Source organism: Bos javanicus, chromosome 11, assembly GCF_032452875.1.
Source record: "Bos javanicus breed banteng chromosome 11, ARS-OSU_banteng_1.0, whole genome shotgun sequence".
NCBI classification, from domain to species: domain Eukaryota; kingdom Metazoa; phylum Chordata; class Mammalia; order Artiodactyla; family Bovidae; genus Bos; species Bos javanicus.
In genome coordinates this window covers 96,011,019-96,018,515 of record NC_083878.1, presented here as the reverse complement: position 1 = coordinate 96,018,515, position 7,497 = coordinate 96,011,019, and the positions used below count along the sequence as shown (strand labels likewise).

The 7,497-nt window shown below is 52.4% G+C and overlaps 1 non-coding gene across 1 annotated transcript; it reads right to left on the bottom strand.

Annotated features, from left to right (window-relative positions):
* Positions 1-6,263: 6,263 nt before the first annotated feature.
* LOC133257915 (U5 spliceosomal RNA) lies at positions 6,264-6,376 on the bottom strand. Its single transcript, XR_009739763.1, has one exon. It is a non-coding gene; the product is annotated as a U5 spliceosomal RNA (small nuclear RNA).
* Positions 6,377-7,497: the final 1,121 nt, after the last annotated feature.

Below are 7,497 nucleotides of genomic sequence, written 5' to 3'. Positions count from 1 at the left end.
CGACAACAGCAGCAAGTAGCCATGGAGATGGTGCCAAGTCACGTACTGGGAACATGTGTGCCAAGGCCTCCCCCTGCCAGTAGGCCTCAGGGGGCATCTCCAGAACCCCAGGGAAGTCCCTTGACCCATCCAGCTGGGGGCCTAGGCCCCCTCCCAGGGCCCTACCACCAGCCTTCTCCCCTCACCGGCACTGCCTGCCTTGCTGAGTAGCCCCGGGCAGGGTTCATATCTTCATGCATTAACTCTATGAATACGTAAGAAATACTGTGAGGCTAATTCTTTTTAAAATGATAAAATTTGTCTATATTATAGCATTCCAGCCCCCAGCTTCCTGAAAGCTAAAAATATTTTAATGTCATATTCCCATGTAAATTTCAGTTTAGAATTTAATACCCTTTTAACATACATTAAATTTTTAGCATTCTTCAAGCCCTTGGTTCTTCTAAGGGCTTAGCTGCTGTGCGTTAGAGGAAAGGGCTGGGGAAGGCTGTAAATTAGGAGAGAAAGTTCTAGAATTAGGTTACCCCCAAACCTCTGTGCCCATCCCCATTGTGGGAGTTATTCCTCTGGGCTGAGGAGTATCTGAGTCAAACCCTGGAGTCCTGGGAGGTGTCAGAAGTCTCAGTTTCCTTGCTGGTGTGGCTGTGATTTTATCAAATAAACACAGGGGTGGCTTTATGGGAGGACTCCTCACAACAGCCCAGGTCAGGGTGCCAGATGGCCTGGAGCCGGCCACAGTCAGAAGCCTGAGCTCTGCAGTCCAGTTGCCCAGCTCAGACCTGACTTCCGCCACTTGCTTGCAGGTGACCTGGACGTGTTCTCTGTGCCTGTTTTCTGGCCCCAAGATGGGGCCATGTCGGAGTCAGTGCACAGACTGTGTTATGAAAGGGGAGGTTATCAGCTTTGCAGAGGTGACCGCCAGGATGCACTGGCTGGCCTGGCTAAGGGCTCCAGGGTGATGACGTATGGGAGCCAGAGCAGATCATTTTAACTGATCTGTATCCCCACTCCAGCTCCTAGACTAAGACCTCATCCCCCAGCCATGGAGATGCCCAAGAGTGTCTCTGCAAAGACCCGTGATTGGCCCATGGGCTGTAGCTTCCCACTAGTCCCACCAGTTCCCTCTTGGAGCAAAGCCAAGGACAGCCAGGGGAGGCTCTGAAAATGACAGGGAGGAGTGTTCATGGCAGTCTGGGTGGAAAGCAGGGTGGGGACGTCATGCCTCCCTGGGCTCAAGGGCTGAGGGCTGCCTGGGGCACCCAGCCCACCAGCCTTGAACTCTGGGGTCTTGGGCTGCTCTGGCCTGCCCACACCCCCTGCCATGGGTCACCACGCCAGGCTCCTGAGTGAATCCCTCCATGTCTCTGAGCACCCATCTGTGAAATGGGGTCAGAAATAACAAGGCCTTCCTGGTGAGAAGACCCAGCACAGTAGGAGTCATCACCCACAACTCGATGTGTGGTGAAAGGCTTGCCTGGCCATCCGTCCAAGCAATCATTAACCAGAATGAGAAATTTACAGTATGAAGACCTGAAATCCAGTGAGATGATGGCTCTGCTTTCTAATCACTTTCAGGGGATGATATAATGCATTGATCGAAGGAGATGAACCACACTTTGGGCTCCGACTGCAATGAAAGCAGTAGGCTTGTTAACCTAGATTTACAAAGTGCATCTCCAACCTGGTGAGAAGGAAGGCCTGGCGGGAGGAAGATGCTGCCAGTGTGTGATACTGGGAGGACCCGGGGTCCAGGTAGGGATCCCCCTTGAGCCTGCCCCAGAAGAGGCCCAAGGGATCCCTCTCCAAGCAGCCACCAATGAGTTGGCTTCCTGGTGCGGAGTGAGTTCCCCGACTCTGAGGAAGGTAAGTGCTCAACCTTCAGTCAGGAAGTGTCCGCTAGTGCCTACCTGTGCCAAGCCCAGCTCCGGCCAGAAGGTACAGAAATGAGCTGACCCAGAGCCTCCCTTTGGGAACTTGTGGACAGCAGGGCCAAGAGAGTCCCTGGAGCGTGGGTGACCAGAAGTGGAACAAGAGTGGAGGCAGACACCTCCTTCCCCTCATAGAGCCCTTTGCAGCTGGGGGCTGGGAACACTCCTGGATCCGGTGGATCCAACTGGAAGATGGCAAGCTGGTGGATGCCGGGGGAGGTCAGATTCTGAGGTAAGAAACCCCAAGAGGAAGAAATCAAGCAAGTGGAAGGAGAGCAGCCAGAGAGTCCAACCCCATCCATGTGGATCAGCGTGATTGAGAAAGGGCTCCTCGGCTCCCTGTGGGCTTAGGAGTCCTCGCTGCTGGGGCACCTTGAGGCCCGGGGACTCAGTGTGCACAAAGACCTCTGCCAAATGGCCGTGTTGATCATTACCCAATAAATCCTCCCTGTACTGTGGAAGGTAGGGCTCCTGAGGGCTTCTGCCCAGATCACTGTTCTCTCCCATCCGTGTTAGGAAAGGAAGCCTTTGTCTCTGGGGAGGGTCTAATCTGTGCCCCTCCCTAGGATGCTGTGAGGGGCTCTTGGGAACAGGACCGACGTCCTAGGCTCTCACAGAGCAGTGCTAAGATGACACTCGCCTCCCATAAGACCAGCCTTTCATCAGCGTGCGTGTCAGCAGCAGACAGACCTTCGGCCAATGCCTGCGTCACCCTGATCACCCGCAACTCCGCTGTCCCATGTCTGGACCTCACTCTCTGCCCCAAGAAGGGCATCCTCCAGGTCAACTCCAGACTGTTCCAGGCTTTGGAACCTCAGAAGGAGGGACTTCTTATCCCCATGTATATACACAGGACAGGACAGGGGTCTGGTTGGCCTGACGGCAGCCACATATTTATCCTTTGGCCAATCCCTGTGGCCGGGGGCGGGCCGCTGTGAATGGCAGCGCTCCCAGGACACGGGGATCGGGGCTGGACCCCAGTCACCAGAGCAGAGGAAGTGGGGCAGGTAGAGTCCATGGATCTCTTCAGCAGTTGCCGTGTACCAACCACTGTGCTAAATACCTACTCAAACAGTATTCTCAAAATTCCCCTGAAGCAGAAGCTCATGGCATCCTTCCACAGTAACAAGACCTAAAGGCTAAAGAGGCTTTGCCCCGTGAGGAGGACCCACTTCTGACTCCAACCCCAGTGCTCCCCCTCGTGGGCCACCTCCTTCACATGGGCACGAGGGAGGCGAGGCTTCCCTCCAACCACAGCGTCTCTGGGGAATGGTGGGCTGTGTGAGGGTGTGTGTGTGTGGTGTGAGTGTGTGTGCAGTGCACATGGTGTGTAAGGCGTGTGTGTGTGGTGCAAGTGAGTGTGGTGTGTGTAACACATGGTGTATGGTGTGTGTGGTGTGAGTGTCTGATGTGAGTGTGTGGGGTGAGTGTGGTGTGAGTGTGTGTGGTGTGTATAACAGGCAGTGAATCATGTGAGTGTGTGTGTGGTGTGGTATGACTGTGTGGTGTGTGTGGTGTTTGTGTATGGCGTGTGTGGCACGAGTTTCTGGTATGTGTGTGTGATATGAGTGTGTGTGGTGTACAAGGTGTGTGTGGTATGTGTGGTGTGTACGTGTGTGAGGGAGCGTTTACTCCATGAGCCGCCTGCCCCTGCCCATCCCTGCTCCCCCCGGGTAGAGCACGCGTCCTCACACACCTGTGCTCGGGGCACAGCGAGCCTGGCGGCGTCTGCTCTCGAAGGAGGCCGTGAGGGTCTCTAAGCAGCCCCTTCCCTACCGCCGAACAGCTGGCCACCATCTTGGCACACATTCGCCTGTCACATCTGATTTGCAAAGTCGTGTCTGTAACAGACCCACAGGAGCGTCCAGTTGGGGCTTTTTCAGGTCAAGGAATATTTTACAGAGTCTCTAGTTCTTCAGAGGAAAAAAAAAAGTGTGAACAGCCCTCCTTCTCCATTGCCAGATTGACACTCTTAGCGGTGGAATGGTCCTCCCAGCCACCCTGGGCTAAAGCCTTGAGAATCACCTGAGGTTCTGGCATGATCCCATTTTACAGATGAGGAAATCGAGGCTCAGAGGAGTCCTGTCATTTCCCCAAGGTCACATAGTGACTAAGAGCAGAGCCAGGATTTGAACAGGGCCCCTTTGGCCCCTCAAGCCACAGCTCATCGCCATCATGTCCACAGCCTCCCTGCAGATTCCTGAGCTGAGCTGTCCTTGCTGGTGTGACTCCAGGACCTCCTCCTCCAGGAAGCTTGCCTGAGCTGTCATGGTCCTCCTCGGCCCTTCGAGCTTTTACCACTGACTACAGTCTCTGTTTTCCAGAGCATTCTGGGAGGGGCCCACCAGAGCTGAGCACTTTGATCCCTTGAAGGCATCAACTTGGCCAAGGTGCTTCCACTGCCTGGAGCAGAAGCCCAGGAGGATGCAGGCTAAGCAGGTTCTTTTCCTGCAGGAACCCCCAGAGCCCTCAATGGGTACCATGTACCATGCGCCAGGAAGGACTGACATATGCAGTGTTTCCTAAACACCATTTTTTTTTTTTTTTGCCAGAGCCACATATGGGTCACTCAGAACTTAGAGTGACCATGCTGTTTCAGGCAGCTCAAGGTAAGCAGGGTCAGGTGCAGCCTGAGAGCAGACCAACTCTGCCACCTCTTAGCTGTGTGGCCTTAGGCAAGTTGCTTTACCTCTCTGAGCCTGTTACTCTCTACACTTCCACGTGGCTCATCAGGGCCACTCCATCTTCATCCAGGCAGCCATCATCACCATCATCCAGCAAAAGCCTCTTCCCAGGCCTCTCTCGCTCCCGTCTGTCTCTCATTCCCAGGTGTGATCTCTGGGCCTGGAGGACTGAGTTTGCCTTGCTCTGCACTCACAGTAACTCCAGCACCAGAGCAAGCCTGGCACAAAATAATGTTTGTTTAATGGATGGAAGAATGAGTATTCCTACATGAGTGCTTTGAATTTAATACGAGGCAGGCATGGCCCGGCACAGCAGCCCACAGCCACGCCCCTCTCTGACCCCCATCCCTATCCTTCTACAGTTCAGTCTGCTCTGAACCTTAAAGGAAGTCCAAGTCTCATTCAGCAAACATTTATTCAATTTGAATAATTATATCCTGTTGGGAGTTGGCAGATGGCAAAAGATGACTGGGAGAAACTCTTTGTCTTCTCGTATAAAAAACAGCCTCTCTCTCTCTAGAGGAGACGAGAAGCTCCAAGCCTGGGCTCTGCGCCCCCAGGCTTCATGGGCTCCTTGCCTCTACACTACACCACCGTGGCAGGATCATAGCACCTGTGCCCATTGCACTGATGAGGAGAGTAAGACTCAGAGTTCTCAGTAAGTCGCCAAGGTCATACAGCTAGGGGGAAGTGGGGCAAAAAATTTGACCAGGTTTCATCTGATCCCAATCCTGCAATCTCAACCCTTCATAGTTCTTGACTGAGAGGCATGTGACACTGTAAATAATGCCATTCTGTCCTAGGTTGCCTAGCTCTGCTTCACTCCCTATTTTTGTGTGACACTAAGCCAGTCATTTCACCTTGATGAGCCTCAGTTTCCCCATCTGTAAAATGGGGCTAATAATCCCTCCTCTACAGAGTCATGACAATTACATGAGCTAGTAGATGGGAGCAAGATGTCAGAGGTAGAGCCAACTTTGTGACTGTGTATGGTCAGAGGGGCAGAAACAGCTGGGAAGTGTTTGCCTCAAAGATGAAGCTCTTGGCTGAGCCTGAGGAATCAGTGCCAGTGCAGTGGCCAGCATATAACAGGTGATCGATAAACTTTGATGGAATGAATGACTACCTTCTGCTGGTGCTGCCAACTGTCCTGGAACATGGACAGAGGCACAGAGCTTGAACAAGGGTTCCCTTGGCTAGACACTTAGAATACAGGGGATGCAATGGAGCAGGACAGCCAAGACCCATTCTCCAGCCTAGGCCAGGACAGCCTAGACCCATCTTCCAGCTTCATGGGCTCTGCGTGGGCACATGAGCCTCGGTACACATGGCCAAGACAAGTGCCACACAATCAAGATGGCTGCCTCAACACTCAAGATGGCCACCACACCTGAAAAGATGGCTGCCACACAGCTGCCACAGCTGCCCCAAAAACCAGTGTCCACGGGGTACCAAGAGCCCCACTGTGACTGGATTCAAAACAAAAAAAGCATTAAGTGTTAAATTGTGACCAGACTCCAAATAGAGTGAGTCAAAACTCAGGCAGGGCAGCCTAAACTCTCTCAGGAATAAGAATCCAGTCAGCGCATCCCTGTGCCCCTGAGAATGCTGGGTAATTACTTTTTCCCTTTTGTCTGTTTTCTTTTCGCAGAACCACCAAGAAGCAGCCTCAAAAATCAGTTAAAGCTTCCAAAGTGCTTCTTTCCCCAGAAATCTTTTATAAAAGGTGAAAGATTTACAAGACCTGAAGAGCAAACCAAGCAGGATAATTGTTTTTGGAATGACCCCAATATTTTCACCCTGGCGACCCCGGCTGGGCATCTTGCCCCGTATTTATGGTTCCTGGTCCTCTGCGCACCACCGAGTGACCTTTCTGAGCCCCCTCTGTGAGCCCCCAGTCCCTTATCGGGCCTGTAACTCACCCTGACGCTATCTCTCGGGAGGGCCTTCTGCACTTTAATTTAACTCCCCTCATCGTTATTTCCCGGACTTCAAGGTTTTCTCTTTCGAATTGCCCTTCCTGGGACAAGCATAATCTGTTTGCCATCAAGCCCAATAAATATGTTTGTGCGGGAGATGGAACCGTTTGGGGAGAGTGCTCAGGCCCGGGAAGCCGCCTCCGGCTCTCAGCCCCTTCTGGGCAGCGATGGCTGGCATGTGTGTCCTTGAGCCTTGGTCCTGGCGGGAGCCACTGCCTCAATTCTGAGGCCGAGTGGCTGGCTGTAACAAATAAAGATATAAGACACCTGGTTAAATTGGAATTTCAGATAAACAATGAATTTTTTTAGTATAAGTATGCCCCCATTCAATATATGTTTTAAAAAAATTGTTCATTGTGTATCTGAAATTCCAATTTAACTGGGCATCTGGGTTTTATCTGGTATCAGCTTCTGGGGGCCATCTCTCTCACTCCCCCGAATGTAGATGAATACACTGGAGACTTTTATTTACCAGTGTTGCCATAACAAAGTACCAGAGACTGGGTGGCTTAAACAAAAGAAATTGTTTTTCTCATACTTCTGGGGGCTGGAAGTGCAAGATCCAGGTAGCCAAGCAGGGCTGGTTTCTTACAGTCTCTCTCCTTGGCTTGCAGATGGCCCCCTTCTCCCTGAGTTCTTACACGGTCCTCCCTCTGTGAGTGTCCTAATATCCCCTGCTGAAACAGTCCTGTTGGGTCAGAGCCCACCCTAGTGACCTCACTGTAACTTAATTACCTCTTCGAAGACCCTGCCTGCAAATACAGTCACATTCTAAGGTACAAGGGTTGGGCCTTCAACACATGAATTTTGTGGGGACACATTTCAGTCCACCACGAAGGGCGTTTAACTCCCTCCCACCAGAAAGCTCCGGAGTCTGGGCTTACTTCAGGGCAGCCCTGGAAGCCA